This window comes from Chionomys nivalis, chromosome 14, assembly GCF_950005125.1.
Source record: "Chionomys nivalis chromosome 14, mChiNiv1.1, whole genome shotgun sequence".
Lineage (NCBI taxonomy): Eukaryota > Metazoa > Chordata > Mammalia > Rodentia > Cricetidae > Chionomys > Chionomys nivalis.
In genome coordinates, this window is record NC_080099.1 from 16,051,450 (window position 1) to 16,074,423 (window position 22,974).

Below are 22,974 nucleotides of genomic sequence, written 5' to 3' on the forward strand. Positions count from 1 at the left end.
TAAACACGCATGTTCTCATGAGGCTGCCATAAAAATAATTGGTCTCAATACAGAGCAGTAACTACAACAGGCTGGAGGGGAAAAAGGAGGAAAGGGGAAAGAAGGACAGAGAATCTTAGGTACCCAGGCAGAGTTATATAGGAACAGTAAGTTCTGGTGCCCAATAGTATAAAGGTGTGGCTAAAATTCACAGTACTCATGTATGTTTTATGAACTAGGGGAAATGTGTTTTGACGCTGTTGCTTTACCATTTTGCTTTGAATGTTCTGCTCATACATTTATTATGCTAAAAGGAGTTGAGAAATAAAAGAACATCTTAAAATGTCTATCCTCAATTTACTGTTATTTGTAATGAAAACCAAAAGAGCCCAATATGCGAGGGATCAGAGTTGTAACATCTGTGGATGTGCAGACTTTCCTTTCTGGGAAAATCAATGAGGGCCTTAAGGGAGAAGTAAGAGTTGAGAGTACCTTAAGATTGTTTAGGAACTTGCTTGCTCTTTTAAATTTATCTTCCTAATATATGTCAGACATTCATTATACAAAGAAAATTGAACTACTCAAGGAAGCATATAGATGCAGAGAAATTAGCCAATTTTCTTAGTATCAGAAACAACCACTACTACTATTTCCCTTCGTTTAAGAAGTCATATTTATCAAGATCTTTTTCAGTGTACACAGCTTTTGATATAGTCTGTCTTCTCTTAAAACTTCAATGAATAATTAAGGATGCAGATTAGACACATGTGCAAAGATATTCATAATAGCACATTTATGAAAGATAGAAGCACTCCAACTTCTCCCAGGGAGAAGTTTAAGAACAGCAAGACCAAGGAGCCAGAGAGAAGGCACTACAATTAAAAAGCACGTACTGCTTTTCGACGGGGACCCATTCAGTTTCCAGCACTCAAACTGGGCAGCTCACAACCTTTGTAACGCCATCTCCAGGAGTCAGATGCCCTTTTTTTTTGGTTTTTCGAGACAGGGTTTCTCTGTGGCTTTGGAGCCTGTCCTGGAACTAGCTCTGTAGACCAGGCTGGTCTCGAACTCACAGAGATCCGCCTGCCTCTGCCTCCCAAGTGCTGGGATTAAAGGCATGCGCCACGGTTACTCTTAATAACCTGATGGTGATCCCTTGTTTCTGAAGACATAGATTACTTATGTCATTGAACATAGGCCCAAATAGAAGCTTCATCCCCACTGACAAGCACTCATGGTGATGGAAGATATTTTTCATGCTACCTACCGGAGGAGAAAAGTAATCACCACTGTTACCCAGCTACAAACCCTGCTACCTACAACAGGGACCTACCTGCAAAATATATTGGTGTAAAAGTGGCGCAAATATGGAAATAACCAACTATTTTTTAAAAAATGGATTTAAGGTTGACTCTATGAGCTAAAATCTATATTTGGTATTACTAAAGTGGCCAAGAACCTGAGACTAGGTAAGCCTTGTGTCCCAGGGGAAACCTACAATTATTATTCTGTTAAAAGGTTATGACAATAAAGGACTACTAATGGTATATTCCTACACCCACAGATCAGAGAATTGTTCAGCTCTCATTAGAGAAGCCTCTTCTTGCAGGAGATGGGAGTTAGCAGAGAGACAAACTAGACAATGTGCAGACAGTGGGAGAATTTGGTGTATTCCAGTCTAAATGGGATTCTTTACCAAACCCGACTCCTCGGGTTTCAGGGACCTATGCAGAAGAGAGTGTAGAAAGACTGTAAGAGTCAGAGATGGTAGCTGATTCCTAGGAAACTGTTATCAAGATACAACAGAACTGATACACACATGAATTCAGAGACCGTGACAGCACCTACGAGACGTGTACAGATTCAAACCAGACAAAATCCCAGCACTGAGAATGGGCAGTAGACACAAATCCCCACCCCTAACCAAGAACTTACTTGCATTGATACCTAGTGAAAAAGGGGAAATCAGTTTTCTCTAATGGAGTGTATCCTAATGTTCTAAATCTTGCCCTTCCATAGACTCTTTCATGATATCCTTAATTGCACCTTGTTGTAGAATATAGCACACACTGGAATTTTATATCTGATGGTATTATTACTTTTTAAAGCTTATGTACTGCATAGTTTTGTGATAGTTTTTCTTGTTCTTGGGAGCTATTAGAACATTACTTTTGGTGGCTTGCCATTATCGAATAATTTCACAGATAACAGTCTTGTTGACTGTCTTACGGTTCCCAGGTGATTAATGACCAGTAATCATACATAATCAACCTCACACAAGTAGCTCTTGACTATGTTGAATCAGGTTGAAACAATAACAGAACCAGCCTTAACTATGAGTTGTTTTTGAGGAATGTCTCTATTCATTATCTGTAGTTGCTGTATATATGATCAGAAACTTACTGGCTTAAGACAACATAATTTTTTTATGTTACAGTTTTGGATATCAGAAGTGATCCTTAAGAATTAGAATCAAGATACTCTATTATCTCCTTTGGTAGTTCCATAGAAATCGTGAATGCCTCTTCCAAACTTCAGAGAATGTCTGTAATACCTTGCTTTTCCTGTTTCCCTCTTATAAGAAGCCTTGTAACACTGTTATCCCACAATATACCTTCAGCTGAATCATTTCCACAGAGTACCTTAAACCACATATGATAATATTTTTGCAAGTCAGAAGGTTTAGGATGTAGCTATCTTAAGAGAACTATAGTTCCTGCTCTTGTAGCACCAAAGGAACAACCATGTCCTTCACTTTTTAATTTACTATTGTTTAGTTTGACTAACCCTTTGTTTCTGACTCTTTCTGGAGACTTTAACTCATGTTATTTAAGTTATAAAGGGGAGTGGGGAAAGAAATTCTTGTTAAGTGTGTGTGTGCTCTTGTTTATTTGTTGCCAATTGTAGCCCACAACTTTTTTCTTTATGGTTGACAGAAAACACAGAAATGGTAGAATTTGCAGTGCTCTGTAGCTAAGCCAGAGAAGTTTGATGTGCGTTTCGACCCTGTCCTGATGCTGTCTGACTTTGACGGCTTTATCCAGCTTTATTCTCATCTTTTAAAGTGGGTCAACCAGGTCTGGTTTGCCTAAGGCAATGAACATATGCTATGCAATACCCTGGAATGTGGGTGGGGAGATTTCCAGCCTCTGAGGTCCTTCATTTCTCTGTCTCACTCTCAGCTTTTGCAGGAAAACTCCAGATAGGCTTTCTTTCCTTATCTCTCCAATGGGCAGAAGGTGATTACCTGCAGAGAGGAAGATGAAAGCCACTGATGGATTTGGGGGAGGAAATGGTTAGAAAAATGATAATGTGTTATATGAATTATACCAGCAGGTACCAGGACCTGAAGAACATATAAATACTTCAATAGCTTCTTTAAAGGTCCAGTTTTTAGTATGTGTGAATAGCTTTTAGGCTCACTAGTTGAAATTAAATATTAATATAGAATCCAGGGATTCACAAAGCAATACGCGAGCAATACTAGTTTGTGGTAAATACCCAAAGGGAAGAGAAGTCCCCCTCTGAATAAGAGAAGTAGCCAAAGCAAACACTGGTGACTAGATGCAAAATATCCTAAACATAGAAAATCCAGTACTAACTCCAGAAATGTATAAAGCACATTGCTGATAAGATTCGATCAAATTGACATTTGTGTGTGTCTAGGTATTCCTTTATTCCAGGACTCTCAGAGGAGTCAAGGCAACTATAATGGCAGTTTTTGAAATATATTGTAAAATAATAAAATAACACTGAAAATTGAGAGGATAAAAAGATTTGGTCAAATTGAGATCATTTGCCCAGGTTTAATAAAGTATCCAGGTTTTAACATTAACTCTTAAACCACAAAACTGATGTCTGAGTATTTGAAGTAACATCCTTACTACTTTTCCTAGCTATGCCTTCCAATCTGTTATCATAAATTATCTCAGAGAGAAGTCATTGGTTTATTAGCAAGAAGTCAGTTTCTTTCTCCATGCATTCTCTCCTTCAGTTACATACCATGTATGGTCACTGCCTTTCCTAAAGTGTAATTCATTTCCTTCCAGTTGAGAATTGTTTCACGTACCCTTGAACTTCATTTCAAGTTGGTGAAACCCACACTTGCCTTTGACCTCTGAGTTACTTGCCTGTGATTTTAGTGAAGACGCAATGGCATGTTGCTCCTCTTTTCCTCTTGTGCAAGTTAACAAAATAAAATCAGCTGCTTCACGTCTTTCAACACTAAAGTTATTTTGTTAAAATCAGGAAGTGGTACTAGAACATACTAAAACTTAGGACAACCTGCAATCAATCAGGGCAGGAAAAACCAGGCCATGTGGGGAAATCCATGAAAGAGGCAGCATCCCTCTGGCCTGAGATGGATTCTTAAGGAAGATGGGAAACTCCCAGCCAGGTTGTGCCCAGTGGCACTCCCTACCGAGACTCCCTAGTTATTCCCAGATGACTTGCTTTCCCTGTGGATGCTCCTGTCCCTTTTGTGTTGAGCTTTGCCAGAGGCCTGGAGCGTCTGACAACACAAAGCGGCTCTCACTGAATGATGTGCCTTCACGTCTCAACCTTTGTCAAGAGTAAATCTGAATCACCGCCCAGAGGATTGAAGGAAGCCTACAGATTGAGCAAGAATTTCGAAGGTGAGTATCCTGCCCAATCCTCTCACAGAGCACGTTTTTGCTTGAAGATGAAAAGAACAGTTGTCTAATCTCTTGCTGACAACTGGAATCATGACCCCGGCACAGCCCTTTTGTTTTATGGAAGCAAATGGCAATATGCTCACTGCTCTGTAAGATGCCTCTCTAACTGGTATCCAGGGATGAATGCAAGTAGAGGCTTTTCCTGATGGCATTTGTTTGCTTGTTTCTTGGAGAAGGCACATTTTTACCAGTTTTAATACTTCCGTGAGCTGTAAAGTGAAAGATAGCTTTTTAAAATTGATTAATTAAGCCGGGCGATGGTGGTGCACACCTTTAATCCCAGCACTCGGGAGGCAGAGGCAGGCGGATCTCTGTGAGTTCGAGACCAGCCTGGTCTACAGAGCTAGTTCCAGGACAGGCTCCAAAGCCACAGAGAAACCCTGTCTCTAATTAATTTTTTTTTTTTTTTTTATTTTCGAGACAGGGCTTCTCCGTAGCTTTTGGTTCCTGTCCTGGAACTAGCTGGAGCTAGACCAGGCTGGCCTCGAACTCCCAGAGATCCGCCTGCCTCTGCCTTCCGAGTGCTGGGATTAAAGGCGTGCACCACCACCGCCCGGCTAAACTTTTTTTTTCCGACTAATTATGCATGCAGACGTCACTCACACAGCACACAGACACAGACAGCACAGAGACATTCATACCCAGATACTCAGACACATTACATCACACCGTACAGACTTACCTGGGACTCGAACCGGGAACCTCGGGCACTGTATTAATTTATTTTTTGTTAAACGTTCTTTTCTCATTTTACATACTAATCCCACTTCCCACTCCCTCTCCTCTGCCCTTCCTTCCTTCCTTCCTTCCTTCCTTCCTTCCTTCCTTCCTTCCTTCCTTCCTTCCTTCCTTCCTCCTCACCCCATCTACTCCTCAGAGAAGGTAAAGTTTTCCATGGGGAGTCAACAAAGTCTAGCATGTCACTTTGAGGCAGGACCAAGGTCCTCCACCCTATATCTAGGCTGAGCAAAATGTCTTTCCTGAGGAAATGGGCCGGTTCATGCGCTAGAGATAAACCCTGGTCCCACTGCCAGTGGCCCCACAGACTGCCCCAGTCAATTGTTGCCCACATTCAGAGGGCCTAGTTTGGTCCTATGCAGGCTCCCCCACTGCCAGTCAGGAGTCAGTGACCTCCCGCTAGTTCAGATCAGCAGTTTCTGTGGGTATCCCCATCATGGTCTTGACCCCTTTGCTCATATTATCACTCCACCCTCTCTTTGACTGGATTGGGAGCTCCGTGCAGTTCTTTGCTGTAGATATCTGCATCTGCTTCCATCAGCTGCTGGATGAAGGTTCTATGATGACAGTTAAGGTAGTCATCAGTCTGATTACAGGGGAAGGCCAGTGTAGGCATTCTTTCCACTATAGCTTAGGGTCTTAGGGTCATTCTTGTGAATTCCTGGGAAATTCCTTAGTGCCAGGTTTCTCCCTAATAACTCCCTCAATCAAGATATCTCTTTCCTTGCTCTCCCTCTCTGTTCTTCCCTCATCTCGACCATCCTGTTCCCTCATGTAGTCCTCCCCGCTCCAAGATCTTGAAATTTGCAGGCATATAGATGGAACTAGGGGAGGGGGGGAACCATCCTGAGTGAGGTAATCCGGACCAAAAAGACAGACACAGTATGTACTCACTCATAAGTGGATATTAGACATAAGGAAAAAGATAATCAGTCTATAGTCCATGACTCCAGGTTCTCTAGGTAATAAGGAGAACCCTAAAAGAGACATACATGGATCCCCTGGGAAGGGGAAATAGACAAGATCCCTGGGAAAACTGGGAGTTGGGAGAGCGAGAGAAGGGAGGGCAGAAGGGGAGGAGGGGTGAAAGATAATATTGATTCCTTAATTAAAACTGACAGAGATAATGTCACGTTTATTTTCTGTTTTATACCTCTATATGTTTATGTTTTTCAACTTGAAAATAAATCTTGTTCACAGAAAATAACTGACAGGAAAATAGAATTTTTTTTTAAATTGCCACAACACAGAGGCAAGTGCTATCGATATTTTGCTGTGTGACTCTTCAGACTTCATTTTCTTAAAGTATGTTTTGTATGTAAATGTCATTTGTTCCCCAACCTATGTAATAAAGACCATACAATATGGAGTCCTATTTCCTATTTGCCCACTTTTTCAAGGGGTCATGAACTATACCTATGCCGTGCACCGCGGCCCCGTGTCTGCACTCTGTGCGCTAGCACCCAGTTCGCGAGCTTCGGGCAAGGGGGCTGGAGGTTAAAATACACAGACACACACAGACAGAGAGACAGCGACACAGGTCATCCTTGAATTCCCCAAGAATGCCCTTTTTATTGTGTTCAGGGGCAGATTATATAGAGATAGCCACACCCCAGCCAAATCCACCAGAAACCACTCTCCTGCCATCAGGAACTCCCGAAGGTCTCGTGCTCAGAGCAGCTGTAGGCACTCAGATCAGGGGATTACAAGAAATTCAGGATCTGGGGTCTCACTGCTCCCAACATACCTAAACTCCACACAGCATTGTACCTGTTAGTGCTTTTAAGTGACAGCACAGTATTGCATGGTAAGATCGTGTCATGCACATTGAATACAGCAATAGTGTGGAGATGATGATGACTCTGAGCTGGAGAAGAGTAAGTACAGAAAAGCTGCAGAAGAGCTTCAAGGCACAACGTGGGGGAAGAGTGTCTTGGGAAGGGTGTGTCTTTAGCGAAGGGTTCTGGGAAAGTTTCCCGTTTGTTTTTCATCTCATCTTCTACAGACTCTCTGAAAATTTGCGTATCTCTCTTGGGTATTAAGCTAGCTACTCAGTGACCATCTTAGGTATTAAATGCTAGCTCCCATTTCTCCTGTGCATAAGGCCAGCCCTCTCCTGTGTCTGTCTTTCAGAGAATAGTATCTGAATTATTAATTATAAATCCAAGACTGAAAAGATCTGCCTGCCATCACTTATGGAGGCAGAGGAGTAAGGTTCTAGGCCAGAAGAAGAAAGACAATAATAGATATTCAATGCCTTAGGGATGGGAAAAAGTGCAACTCAGTATCCATAGGGGACTATGAAGTGACACTGGCAGAATCAGCGGCGATGTGGGAAGGCATAAGTTCCTCAATTAAATAGGCCTGCTGGTTTAATCAGAAGGACAGTAACTGGCTATTAGAAAAGGAAAGTCTGTTGCATTCATTAATGCTTATATGACTCAAGTGAGAAATTTTAAGAATACTTTTATCATGTTTGCAAGTAGTTTCATTTTAGTGCTTCTTATAACGGCATTTATATTTGACAAATTTGTATTTATCAAATAAATTTTTAAAAGTGTGTTCCACTGTGTAATGAATTGCACTTCTATAAAGAATGGCTCTGTACTGAACACCTGAAAATGTCTGAATATACTAACATAGAAAAGGAGTAATTATAATAAAAATTTTAATTCAATGTGCCCAAAATATAATTTACTAGTAATTATTTCAAATATAGAAAATGTATAATGAAAATACTATTTCAAAAATAGAGAATACAAGCTATATTCTATATTTTGCTCTCATAAAAATATTCACTCTTCTGAAATTAATATGATTCCTAATAAAAACAAACAAACCGAATGCTAACTTATTGATTCTGCCTTAAGTTTATAGGAGATGTTCACATCATTAATTTGCTGTCACTCAAGCTTTCTTGCTTCTGAAGAATTTATCCTCAGGGTTAAGGTGACCCTCTTATTGCTAGCACACTCTAGCAAGAAAAGGCAGAAAACATAGGGCCACCTACCTCAAGGACACAGGCAAGGACTGAAACCCGTGGACAAACCCTAACTTCTCAATATTCTGTAAAGCCGGGCGGTGGTGGCACACGCCTTTAATCCCAGCACTTGGGAGGCAGAGGCAGGCGGATCTCTGTGAGTTCAAGACCAGCCTGGTCTACAAGAGCTAGTTCCAGGACAGGCTCCAAAACCACAGAGAAACCCTGTCTCAAAAAAAAAAAAATCAATATTCTGTAAAATGAAGAGGGACACACACAAATCCCTTGAGGTAACGAACTTGGACCATTGTTTGGTTATTCACTGAATAGATCCCAGTTAGCTGTATTTTGTGGTTATATTACAGTGATTGTCCAGATCTGGATGTTTGGAAGCCTATTTTTCAAAAATAAATAATGAGAAGAATAACGGCAAATACTCATGAACTCTCAAATAATGAATGTATATGGAATTTAGAATTTTCAAAATCTGTAACCATTGTGCTGGATGCTCTCTTACAAGGTAAACGATTTTTTGATGAGATAGGTGGGTATAGTAAAGACATGCTTTGGTAAATAATCTATAATGAAATATTGCAATATTTAGTAGATAAGCAGAATTCAGTAGCCCAATATTTTCTAAATGACTTGGGCTTTCGGTTTAAAAATTATTAATGATTGATAATGTATTAAAATGTAAGAAAGTACAATGCATTTTAATTTAGTAGTACAAAACTTATTAAATTTTTCTGATTTTATGTCAAGACTAAACTTTTAAGAAGTACCACTTGTAGAGTTCTGGAGTGTCTGTAATTGCAGACAAATATCTGTAAAAACCATTTGAACCATTCACGATTATTTGTGGTTCTTTTCATTTTCTCAACTCCATTATCAGTAAGAGACAGATTTTACTAATGTTTACCTCATCCAGACACTACAAATGCTCCTCAAATACAAAGGCATATGCCAAACTTCAACTTTTTCCATTTGGTGGATAGTAAAGAAATTTACAAAAAAAGCATCACTTTTTTCTTAGAAAATATAGCTATGGGTCATTAAAAGTTTTTTTTTTAGTTTGTAAATAGTTTTATTTCCTTAATAATATGTTGAATTGCTATCTATCATCGACATACATAAGAATCCTTTGGATTCCCAACAAATTAAAGATATGCAGTGCTCTTGAGATCTGCCATATTGTGTTCAACATTCCTTTTTTCAGTTTGTCCTTCTCTTAAATCCTATACCTCCCTTTCTGCCACATAACTCCTGTAGCCTTTTCCATTTCATTACCTGCTTTCTATCCTTTGCTGCTAAGTCAGTGTGAAACATCACAAAGCTGTGAGCAGCCCAGCTCTGACACAAAGTTAAGTATTGTCACCTCTTCTGTTACTTACTGTTCTGTTACCTTGTTAATTTTATTTATTACCCTTACTACAATGCATATGGCTTGGTGTTTAATAATTATTGTTTATTATTCAGAAACTACCAAGACATCTTATCTCTTCTTAGGTCTAGTAGGCAACTGAAAATTAAGGTTTTTAACATTTATAGAACAATTTCTATGAAAGCAACAGAAAAGAAATTATTTTATCAGTCAGAATAAATTGTATTGTCCCCTCCCTTTTGAGGAGTACTTAAAAAACTCTCAATGTAATTAACACTTAATAAAAACCTGAGTGTATTTACTTGCATAGGCATACATTTCATAAGTGACTACGCAGCATGCAGAATAAGTACTATTCAAACTTTTTTATTATCCTAAATGTAGGCTTTGGTCTTGTAGAATGAGTTCAATTAAAAAAATCTACTTCATGCTTTTCACATTCCTATTCTATAATTAATGGCATAGCCTATTTAAAAAGTATCACGGAGAATCAGATTTCCAGTGATGAACAGTAAAAGTTTTAATACATATTAATCATATTAATTAGAAATGTAAAGATAATATTATTTAGTCTGGAAACATTGCACTTTGAAATTCTACAATAATTTGGTAAATTCTTTGTGTTTCCTGGCCTGACTCTAAGGTCAATTCATCTTTAGTCCTTTCCTTTGAAATTCTGCAATAATAATGGTAAACTCTTTGTGTTTCATGGCCTGAATCTCAGGTCAGTTCAGCTTTAGTCCTTTCTTTTGTTTCAATACACTCTATCATGGCATGTCTCAATGTGTGCGGCTACTAATTATTTATAAGCACATGGTACTGCTGGTTCACAAGCTTCCTGGGAAGTGATATGTTAGTGTTTATGATTACATATCTGTGACAGACACTTCTAGGATGAAAAACATTTATAAATATCCTGTATGGTGCTGAGTCAAGATCTTCAAAGAGACAAGGCTGTTCTTCCATACACTTATGGCAGAGAGGATGCTTACTATTTGGAGGTCAGGTCCTTGGACATCTGTGGTGGCTACTCCTTGGGGCTGCTGAACCATCTAGATGACTGTGGGTCCCTGGTTATGGGACCAGTTGTGGTGTCAGATTTGCTATCGCTATTCTCTTTCTATTCTATTAACTTAAAAGAGCACCCTTGTACCTGCTGCTTCATGAGACAGAAGCATGTTCTACTTGAAGACATATGCCTAACTAGTCTACCTTAACATTGTCAAGCTTCTTTCAGATCAGATAAGATATGAGATAAAAAGCCAGGCTGGCATATGTACTTTCATGTTGCCAGCATCAGGGGGAGGGTATTTTTCCATCTCTGCAACACACCCCTGCATGCTGAAGTTTTAACAGTGCATGAAGGAAATGTAAAGACTGAAGAATGTTAGAAATGACGAACAAGAAAGAAATGATAAAAACACAAGTAAGCATAAACAATGATGAAATAAAACAATATCACATGGGCTGTGATAAGTTCTGGGAAGGAAATAAACAATACGTGATGCAAAAAATAAAACATACTCTTGTGGAAGATTTTGAGTTGGGTGGTCAACATCAGAAAACACTTCCCTGAGAGGATGACGTTGAAGCCAACACCCACAAGACAAGAAAGCCAAGCAATGTGGAAAATGGAGTAACCACCTTTTCAGACAGAGGCAGCTGCTGGCAAAAGTTGGAGCATGGGACACGACTTGGCATATTTGAAACATTCCAATAGGCCAGTGAGTTTGCAAAGCTGAACCCCAATTTTCAGTTAAGCAAATGTACTAACATTCTGGTTCCCAATGTAATAATTAGATTTTATCATTTGAAACTATGAATATATCTATTTTCTCTTCCATAAATTAGATCTTTCAACAATATATTATTATAATTTGTTGACTGAAGATTATCATTTATAATTACTTAATGATTACTCTCATTTGATTACTCAAGGATAGCATTGTAAATCAAGATCTTTAGTTTGCATATAATTCTTATGTTCTTTATTATCTTCTATCACTATCCTCCCATTTCAATCATTTTCTTAGCAACCAGGTCCAGTCTGAGGTCAGCCTCAGTGTTGTCATGACAAATTGTCTTGCCAATGGCTACCTGTGTAATTATCTCCATAGAATGCTCACAGTTGTATGTATTAGCCTGCCTACAGGATTTGTCCTTGAGTGTCGTGAGTTAATGATGCTTAACATGAAAGGCATTGAAATCAATTATACAGATTTATGTAGATAAAAAGGACAAATGGCCATCTTGGATATGTATCCTGAGATTCTATTAATTAACTTTAATTGTTAATTAAATGATGAGAGTTCATAAAAGCATTCAGATGTTTCTGGACAAATCTGGGATCTCTGGTGATCCTAGCTCAGCACCCTGATGGATTTGTGTGGGGATGGCCCCATTGTTATTCAAGTAGAGCTTGCCTTGGGCGTGAAATCACTAGACATAAATGGGGCCGCTATGTATTCTTTACAAATTACTTACCCATTATTTTACTCTTCAGATGGCTTACTCTTTCAGTTTTAAAGCCCTAGAAAATCTATTAAAGATCTCCCCAGGGAAGCAGCATTCTGGATTATACTGATTTTTTTCTCTTTTTAATTGAACATAGATTGTTTTTTATACAATATATTCTGATTAGGGTTTCCTAATCTTAATCCCCCAACTCCTTTCTGATCTTCTCCATTTTGCCCACCATCCCAAATTCATAGCCCTTCTCTCTCTCTCATTAGGATACAAACAGTCTTTGAAATAATTAATAATAATTATAAAAATAAAAACAAATAAACAAGAATCAGATAAACAAACAAACAGGAAAAAAGAGTCAAAGGAAAAGCGCAAGCAACACATCCAAACTCAGACACACATATTCATATACATAGAGAATCCATAAAAACAAAATCATAATTATAAGCCATAATATGTAAGCAAAAGATTTGTAAGGTTGAAACAAGAAAAGAAAGAAAAGAAAAGAAAAAGAAGAAAAAAATAGTAAAACATCCAAATGACAAAGTATTGTGAGGCCAAAAAAAAAAAAAAAAAAAAAACCCTCCAAAAATATAGTTAATTGTTGGCCATCTACTGCCTGCCCCTCAATGTGTGTCTGGGCCCATGTGAGGGGACCAACCGTCAACACTGTAACTCATGGAGAGGCAAAAAGGACTACATGTCCTGAGGACCTCATGCTATTATTGAACAGAGCTCTAATTGTTTCCTTCATGGTCACCACATCCCTCATAATCTATGGGCTGCACTAAAACTCTCAGGAAGTTTCTAGCCCCTCACTGGACAGGGTTACTGGTACTTAAGATAATAGTGATTGGTTTTTTTCCCCAAACATTGCTGCTTGGAAAGACTAATGATTCAATCTTCACCCTTAGGAAGAATTTATAAATGTAGAATTTAATAAGGTTAGGTTAACATGTTTTTAATACCTTTGAGGTGAAAAACTTGGGGAAACAATCTGAAGTTTAGAAAGGCACATGAATGAGTAAGTGCATCATGAAGGTTAAGGAACAAGAGCAAAGCAGCTGGCTATTATTGGCTGATGTGCTTTTCTTGTTAGGATGGTTTTGGTGATTGAAGATGATGATTGCTTGTGCCATTTCTGCCCTCAGTTGCTGACATAGGAACCTGTTGATGAGTGGGTATGTACCTTGAGGACTTAAAGTAGAGTTGACTGGTTGTTTTTCATACATAAAAGTTTAATTTTATGATTCTTTTAAGACTTTTCAGGAGATTATTTTTAGAGATAAATAATAAATTATTAGTCCTTTCTTTGCAAGCACAAAGACAGCCTGCAAGTAAAACAAACAAACAAAAAAACTGGCTGAGAAAAAGACCTTATTTGCTTGCATTCTGCTAATCTTTAACAAGCTGCTTGGACACGAATGTATGTGGGTTCTTGAGATAGCTTGTTCTTTACCTATAATATGTAAAATGTTTAGTCATGTAGGGATATGGACAACATGCTTTCTTTTACTTGTATTCATTGCAATTTAATTTTTATACTGTGTGAGAGATTTTGCTGGGATAATAAGCTGTAAGGGGAAAAACGAAGACATAAGAAAAGGGAGTCATTAGGAAAGATGTAGAAGGAGAGATGTCAAAGAAAGACACCAGGAAGTATTCTAAAAGGAAGAAGGAAGTCATCAGGAAAGGAGGAGAGTGGAAACATCAGAGTAGATGAATAGAACAAAAAGAATAGAGTAGAAGAAGCAACAAAAATAATAAATTCTTTATCCCCCAGAAAAGAAAAAGCAGTCTTTTTTGTTTTTTTTTTTTTTTTTTTTCTGACTCTCCATCCCATTCCCAGAATGGGAGTGCTGACCTGCAGAAGGTTGGTCCCTTTGTTTACAAATGCTGAGTCATTGAGACTCTGTAGAAGAAAATTGTTTTTTTTTTTTCCTTCATAAGCAGTTATCAATTGGAAATAGCATCACAGGCAGGGATGGGGACTTGTTTCTCTTTCCCCATCAGCACTGGAACTCTATTTCACTTAGATCTATGCAAGCAGTAAGCATGATGCCACAATCGCTCTGTGTTCATAGATGTGATGGCTTCTTCGAGTCTAGAAGACTTCTTTTTCCATGATGCCTTCCATCCCCACTGGCTCTTAGAGTCTTTCTGCTCTCAATCTTCTCATTGTCCAGATGTGCAGATTACTTCGCATCTACTGAAGTAGGAGGCTTCTTTGATAATGGCTGAGCAAGACACTGATCTATGAGTGTAACTGAATGTTTTTAGCAGTCATTTTGTTGCTAAATTCCTTTAGGAGAAAAATAGAATTTGGTTTCCTTGTAGGTCCACAAATTATACTCATTTCTAATATCAGGGATCATTGAAAACCATCTAACTATGGTATATCAGAATTCATGAATAATTGACATTCTTTATGACTGTGATAGTATTCACCTATGATTGTAGAACTTGGGAGGTAGAGAAAGCTAGAAGGATCAGGAGTTTAAAGTCAGCTTTAGTGACATAGTAAGTTTGGAGGCCACCCTGGACTACATAAGTCCGAATCATAAAAAATAAAGAGTGAAACTCACAACAAACAACTAAAAACATTTAGAAAACCCAATATTCCACGCGAAAGCTGGAAAACCAAGAGAAAAATTGCTATTTGTAAAAATGGCCCCAAATAAACATCTGATCACTGCAGCTGGTGTTATCTAGTCCTTAAAATCCAATGTTTGGACACTGATGGCCTGAACTTCATATCTAAATCAATCTAGTCAGCCAGTCAGTTAAAAGGCATTTGTTAAGAAGGAGACACGACTAATAGTCAATTTGGTGGATAATGACAAAATATCATAGTTGTCTAAGGAGGTGAGAGCCACAGTAGAGTGGCTATTACTTCATACACACATGTGCATGCACACACAGTAGAACCTAAAGCAGAATTTAAATGATAGATTTTTTTCAAGCAACAAGAGTGTGCCTTCCCATACCTTTTCCAAATTACATTTTATTTCAAAAATTGTAAACTTAGATCAAAAGTAGAAGATGGAAAGACAGAATGAATATTTGTTTTTCTCTTGACATGAATTCTCCATTATCCTTAACCTACTACATTTACTTCATGTTCAGTCATTTTGTGGGTGGAGGGAGGTGACCATTTTCAAAGTAACCTGTAGGATATCTTCACATTTCACCTCTTAATATTTCAGCACGAATCTTCCAAAAGATAATCATGACATTATTTAGTTTGTCCAAGACCATGCAAAACCACCATGAATTGATGTAGTATACAACCTATTTTCTAGAGTTTATAACTATCCCAAAAGCATCATAGTTTCTCATTTTAATTTTGGCCCCAAAGCATAAATGCACGAATATTTGCAACTTAAGAGGTTAGTACTTCTAGTCCTAAAAGATCCCATTCAAAAAGAAAGATATTTCCATACACATGGAAAGATGGATATTTTATCAAATCTTTAAATTAATTTTTCTCAATAGCTAAAGAAAAATAGTCTTTCTCATTGAATTCACATGTGCTAGGAATTTCCAGAAAAAGGAAGCAGAAAATTAAAGCAATTACTCATAGAGTTCATTTTTTAAAGAAAGTATATTCTATGTTAATTTTCTGATAATTGAAGAGATAAAGAGGATAAAGGAAGAGAGGGATGATGATTGCTTTTTCTTTAATTATCCATCTAATTGTTTTCATTCTCCGGTCTTTCTTGCCACTGATGACATAGACATAGCATTATGTCTGGAATGCAGGTGGCCCACAGGTAAACATTGTCTTTCTACATTCTGTGGTTAATTTTAAATAGTTAGAAACGTCAAAATCTGTTTCTTGCCTGCATTTATATTAGTGGAATATAGTTCACATCTCCTCAGAAATAATTAGGATAAGCAATAATGTTCCGCAGCTGCTGAGTTATTAGCCAAATGCTCACCAAATGGGATCCCTCATTAGGACTCATGAACAGGTAATCTCTTTAGATAAATGAACTTATAATTTTCATATCCATCTATAATACACACATATATCTCCTTTTAGATTGGTTTATAATGTCTTGGCCCATAGGATGATCTTCTTGATTTCCTCCTTCAAAGGGTGTAAAGTCATTAATGACATAAGTCCTTTTACAAAGTGCCCACAATGATCTGCTTGAAAATTGAGAACCTATGGGTAGGAATGTTGTCTGCACTGGACTTGATTTCTATTCTAGTTTTAACTTTAAAGAAAACCCACATCTTTTCATAAATAATTTGATATCATCAACATGGTGCAAACCCCCATGGTAATCATTATCAACATAAACGTACTATGTATATTCATATTTAAGCAAAGCTGCTAAACCAAAGCTGCAAATGGAAACAGGTGAAAATTTTCATGATTCCCTCTGATCTAAGCTGAGTTGATTGAGTGTCTAAACTGCTCCCTGATTGCAATTTTTGAATTTGGGGACAGGGAAGTCTTTTTCTTGATGAACTGAGAGAATTCCAATATCTCTTTTATTACAAGTTGAAGACACCTCATTACAAGACCTAATAAACACACTCTCACCAGCTCAATTTTGTTCAGTCATTAAAATACACCATAGACATCAAACGCCTCATGTATTGCTGGTGTGATTAGAAGCTGGTGCAGATGTTATGGAAAAGAGTCTAGTATTGGCTCAAAAGGATAGAGTTAACATCTAACACATTCATTGTTATATTCAGGTGAAATAAAAGCATATATCCCCCAAACCCTTACGATTGTTTCAAGAAATTTTTCCATAATAGCTCCTAATGTCCATCAACTGATGATGTGATAAATAAAATTCAAAATGGAAATAAATGTGCTCCAAACTACATCATGCTCCCAAAACGGCATTTCAGAGAACTGCCCAGCCTCCAGCTCTGACATTCTTTTCACGCCGTCTTCTAAAATGTTCCCTGAACCTTTATGACCTCTATGAGGTCAAAACTATGTGCCAAATAAGGATGAGAACACGCAGTTACTTGTTTCCAACACCTTGAGTAGTTATGACTCTCTGAATTAACTGCTGTCCACTGCAAAAGGAAGCTTCCCTTACAAGATTGGGAGTAGCCTAGATCTATGCATGTCAACATAAACAATATTTAGAAGCTGATTTTTCTGGGTCATAAGATAGTGGATTTCACATACACTTTTTATTTCGTTTGCTTTTTAAAATGATTTTATTCTAAAACTTTTTTATTTTAAAATTATGAAATAAGCTGCAAAATAAATATTATATACCAAAATTAACCAGCCCCCAAAACTCTACAACTCAAGAACTTTTATAAAATTAGAGTGACTACTCAGGACAGAACATCACATTGGATTTTCTGCTTTAGCTATCAAATATATATTGAAATATACTTAACAATCCTGAGAAATGAAAAATCATGCCAGCAATAAAGCTAAAGAATCAATTAGCTCTGGCTCTCCTTTAATAATGCATGACTTCTTTCTGCATCCAGTCCTTCTTCACCCCCTAATATTTAATATTTTTATTCTATTTCACATGTTGTGCTATATCCACATGCACATTAGTTTACATATATTATTGGCTAGATGCACATATGAGGAAGGGAGTGAATTTTTCTGTTTTTGAGATTGTGTGACATTTTTAAATAGTATATGTTCTACGTCATCTACTTTTTCTGAAAAACTCGCAATTTCACTTTTGTTTAGCACTAAATAGCATTCCATCCTATAGAATCTTTTCATCAATTTCTTCAGTTGATGGACTTTTAGGGTAATTCCGTTTCCTACCTATTGTAAAGACTGATCAAGCCAGTCAAGATTTTAGAATAGGTGGGCAAATGGCTTATAAGGCCGCACAGCCTTTGCTGACGAACTAATGGTAGTGTATGAATAGAGAAAGACAGTCATTTTCCTTTGGGATTTTGCCATTTGCTAGTGGTCCAGGAGGTACCCCTCACTCATGTACATGAAGGAAATACAAATTGGACAAAGTAGGATATATCTTTCTTTCATATATATATATATGAATGTGTTGGGAGGATACACGGAGAGGTGGAGGGGAAAGTGAGGGTCAATATGATCATAGCAAATTGTGTATAGGTATGAAATTCTTAAGAAATAAAGGCATTGAACAGTAAACATATAATGGGATGTTAGAAGGCAACAGTGTTACTTAGCAACAAAAAGAATAAAGTTCTACTAGGTGTTTGATCATAGATGAACCACAAAATATTAAGTTAACTAAAAGCAGCCACTGCACTTTAATTAAGCCATTAAAAGTAGGAGAATCAGATTTTTATTCTATTTATATTAATTTTCCAAAATAGGCAATTCTATTTGACTTAAAGTTGATTGATTAATGGTTGTTCAGAATTTGGATGGGTGGAGAAGATGGACAGTAAATGCTAATTATGTGGAGGACTTCTTTATAGGTGATGAAAACATCCAATGTTGACTTTGGTGATGGCTGCTCAAGCCTATGAATATGCTAACAACAGCTAAGTATATGTGTACTCTTTAAATGAGTCTGCTTCAAGTTATGTGAATTACATAACAATAATGCTGTTTTCCATATGATTAATCTTTAATTTATTAATATCCCACATTATATCGATGTTTATTTAACCTAATAAAATTTGCTATGAGCTGCTTCCTTATAGGAAAGAAAAGAAGTTGTTGATTTGTCATCCTACAGCCACAAAACAATGTAAAAATAATTTCAATAAATATTACTATTTTGGAAAAATGAGAGACTTTTATCTATAATATCTAACCAATTGATATTTGAAGTCAAAGAACAAATACTATGACTCTATTACCTGTGTATCTTAATATGCATGCCGCATAGAGCAGTCATATCACCGGTTGACCACTTCCTCATCAATACGAAGTAAGGCTAAAATGATTCATGTTCTTTCTGAGTTCCAAAAACACTCTTGGATTTCTGGGATTTCTGGTTGCTTTTCCCATATATAAACAGCTTACTGGATATATATATATATATATATATATATATATATATATATATATATGGATGAACAAAACATACTACCTAAAACAATAATCTGTTAAGTCATCTGTCTCATTGCTACAAGTTATCTAACATTGATCTCATGGATTATTGTTATAAAAATAGAGTAACTCAGTTAGAAATTGCGATCTTATCTTCTTTCATCTCAACTTCTATTTGTGGCTCCAGAACCCCCAAATAAAAGAAGCTATCACCTGTTCTCTATTTTGTCTTCTCTCCTTCATCTTGATCTAGATTTCCTAAGAGCCGGGAGAGATGCAGACTGTGTGGCAGTGACAGTATATATAAGTGTATTTAATTAGATATGAAATGGAGTAATTTGTGGTTATTTGGCTAGCGTCAATTAGTAGTTTATCTTCAGCAAATGTCCAAGGCTGATTTTTTCAAAAGACACAGCTTTGCACCCAGGGAAGTTTTCAGTGCTTCTTGGCATATCACTTGAAAGAGGCTAGGGCTCCTTGTAGAATGCCAACCAACTCCTGGAAATCTTATTCTTCTCATGCTACATATGCTTGTCATAGAGGAGCTAGTGCCTCTACTAAAAATCTGCCCACAGTTACATCCTCACTTCTAACAGGTGTCTCAAGCATGATCATTGTAGGGGCGAGCATCTGTGAGGGTGATACTAGCAACTGGCGTCTAAGACCTCCCATCAGAAGGTGAGAACAATTCTCTGTGAGCTAAATGTTGTCATCTTAGTGTGTACAACAGTGTCTTCAAGACAGTAACACCCAAGGGTCCAGTCAAAGTTCAACAATGAATTTCCTGATAGTGTTTTTTTTTTTTTTATTACTTCATGAGTCTTCATAATGGACCACTGCACCTTGAGAACCTGCTGTGATCAATATTTCTCGTAGAGGGTAAAAGGCAAATGATCTAAAGTAATTGATGTGATAGAAGAAATGATGTGGGATTCCCCTCTGTATGCTGTGAATACGACTGGTTAATAAAGAACTCTTGGGCCTGCACAGGGAATAGAGGTAGGCAGGGAAAACTAAACTGAATGCTGGAAGACAGAAGCAGAGTTAGAGAGAAGCCATGTAGCCCTGCCAGAGACAGATGCTGGAACTATACCCAGTAAGCCACAGCTATGTGGCAATACACAGATTAATAGATGGGTCAGTATAGGATATGAGTTAGTTAGAAATACATTTAAGCTAATGGCCAAACAGTATTGCAAATAATATGGTTTTGAGTGGTTATTCCGGGGCTGAGCAGCAGGGAACAAAACAAGCGGCCTCTCCTTGCAACAGAAAAATATAAACTACTCAGTAACATATAAAGGAAAGTTCAACAGCCACTTGCTAAGATTACTATTATCTACTGGAAATGCATGTGCACATAGTTACTTAATAATACTACTAACTTTTGCTTTATAAGAGAATGATGCATGGCTCTGCATTTTACAAAGATAATTTTAACAAGCTGCATGGCTTATAAAATTAGCAATTATAAACTGAGAGGTGGTGGCGGTACATGCTTTCAATCCCAACACTTGGGAAGCAGAGGCAGGCTGATCTCTATGAGTTTGAAGATAGCCTGGTCTATGAGAGCTAGTTCCAGGAAAGGCTCCAAAGTTACAGAGAAACCCTGCCTTGAAAAAAATCAGCAATTATAACTTCTCAGCATTTAAAAACACCAGGTCAATATTGCCAAGGACATTGATTTATTGGCAAAGCAGTTGAATTCTGTCCTTTAGTCTTAAACCAAAGCCTACCAACAAGACCTAAAGATTGAAAGATAAATAGGATGGAAGCTTAATGAAAACTACTCACTGGAAAGATAAAATGAACTTGAACAATGTCATATTGACTGACTATCTTGGCCGCTTTAAAGTGCTAATATTCTGGGCTTTGAAATGGCTCAGTGCGTAAAGATGCTTCCCACAAATTTTGATGATCTGAATTTAACCTGGGAACTCACATGGTGGAAGGAGATAACCATATTCCTTGTATTGTCCTCTGTCCTCTGCATCAGCACTATGGGATGCTCTCTCTCTCTCTCTCTCTCTCTCTCTCTCTCTCTCACACACACACACACACACACACACACACATACACACACACACAAATAGATAGATATATAAATAGCAAAAATTGAAAGGAATGATGTTCTATGACCCAATCATTACATTTATAAGAATTTTCTCCTATGGGAATGAGCTGAAAGATGCAAAAAAATTTCATATTAGAATTTCCAAGTGAGTGGTGATTAAAAGGGTAAAAATCAAATATTACAAAAATGACCATCAAAAGGATATCCATTAAACAAATTATCTATAACTGTATGAAGGAACAGTGCCGCCAACTAAAGAGTTTTGCAAGAGTATGTAGCCACAAAGGACTAGGGGAAAAATGAGGCTCCAACAATGGATACAGTATACCTTAGTTCATCTTCAGCTCTCCATTGCTTATTAAAGAACATTTATTAAATTCCAGAGCTAGAAATTCACTTTAGTGGATATTGGGGTAATATATAGCAACTATGAAAGATAAATGGGTATAGACTCAATAGCTAGGTTTTTATTAAAGTTTATCTCAGCCCTGGTTTCTGCTGCTACTGAGCAGTGTATGTTCATAAATTAATTTACAAAGATTTCTCCACAGCATGGTGGGGCTTAAGGTACAGTGTGTGACACTTGCCAAGCATTTCAAGAAATCTTACTTCATAGGACCTGATGTCAAAGGTTTTTAACACCATTTATTCCTATTTTATTGATATGCCAGTCATTAAATTTGGCTCAGATTCAAGGGGAGAGGCACAATGCTTAGGCTTCAGTGGAACAATGCCAAAGAATTTGTGGGTAGAGTGTCAAACCACCACAGGAAGAGCTGGATGCTCTCATCAATCAAGTTGCAGATGTTTAGTTTTAAGTTTAATTTAAAGTTTTAGTTAGGCAGACGACTAGCTCATGCTCGCTGCAGGGGTCGGAGGTCAGGGCGCGCGTTACCCAGGAGGAGATTAAGAAGGAACCGAGAAGCCGATGGACCACGAGAAGACCTGCCCGTTCCTGCTGCGGGTCTTCACCACCACCACCGGATGGACGAGTTCTCCCGCGAGAACGTGCCCTTGAGCGAGCTGCAGATCTACACCTGGATGGATAAAACCCTGAAAGAACTGACTAGTTCAGTAAAGGAAGTCTACCCAGAAGCCAGAAAGAAGGGCACACACTTCAATTTTGCAATTGTTTTTATGGATCTTAAAAGACCTGGATATAGAGTTAAAGAGATTGGCAGCTCATATCTGGCAGGAAGGGCACTGAGGTCTCCATGACCCTGCAGTCACAGAAGTTCCAAACAGGGCATTATCTGGACATAGCCATCACTCCTCCAAATCGGGCACCTCCTTCAGGACGGATGAGACCGTACTAAATTCTATTGACTTTCTTGAAGTTATTTTTCAGCGAGTTTGTAAAATAAACTTACTTAATCTTTTCCTCCCTTGAAAAAAAAAAGTTTTAGTTATGCAGAGTAATGAAAACTACTGACCACTCATGTAGGGCAGTAATCGACTAATGTGTGCATTTTGCAAAGGTAAGCCTGGGTGTGAGGTCAGAACCGGAAAAGAATCAAGTAAAAAAGAAATCCACACAATAGAGAAATGACTGACATTCATGCCATCTTTCATGACAAGTGAGGATGAGAGTACGGTTTAGTCTTTAATTATTCACTTATTACAAACAAGAATCACCTGAGAAGAGACCCTCAATTGAAGAATTAT

The 22,974-nt window shown here is 37.7% G+C and overlaps 1 pseudogene; it reads left to right on the top strand.

The window, feature by feature from the left end:
* The first annotated feature begins 19,842 nt into the window (after window positions 1-19,842).
* On the top strand, window positions 19,843-22,625 carry LOC130886991 (histone deacetylase complex subunit SAP18-like; annotated as a pseudogene).
* Window positions 22,626-22,974: the final 349 nt, after the last annotated feature.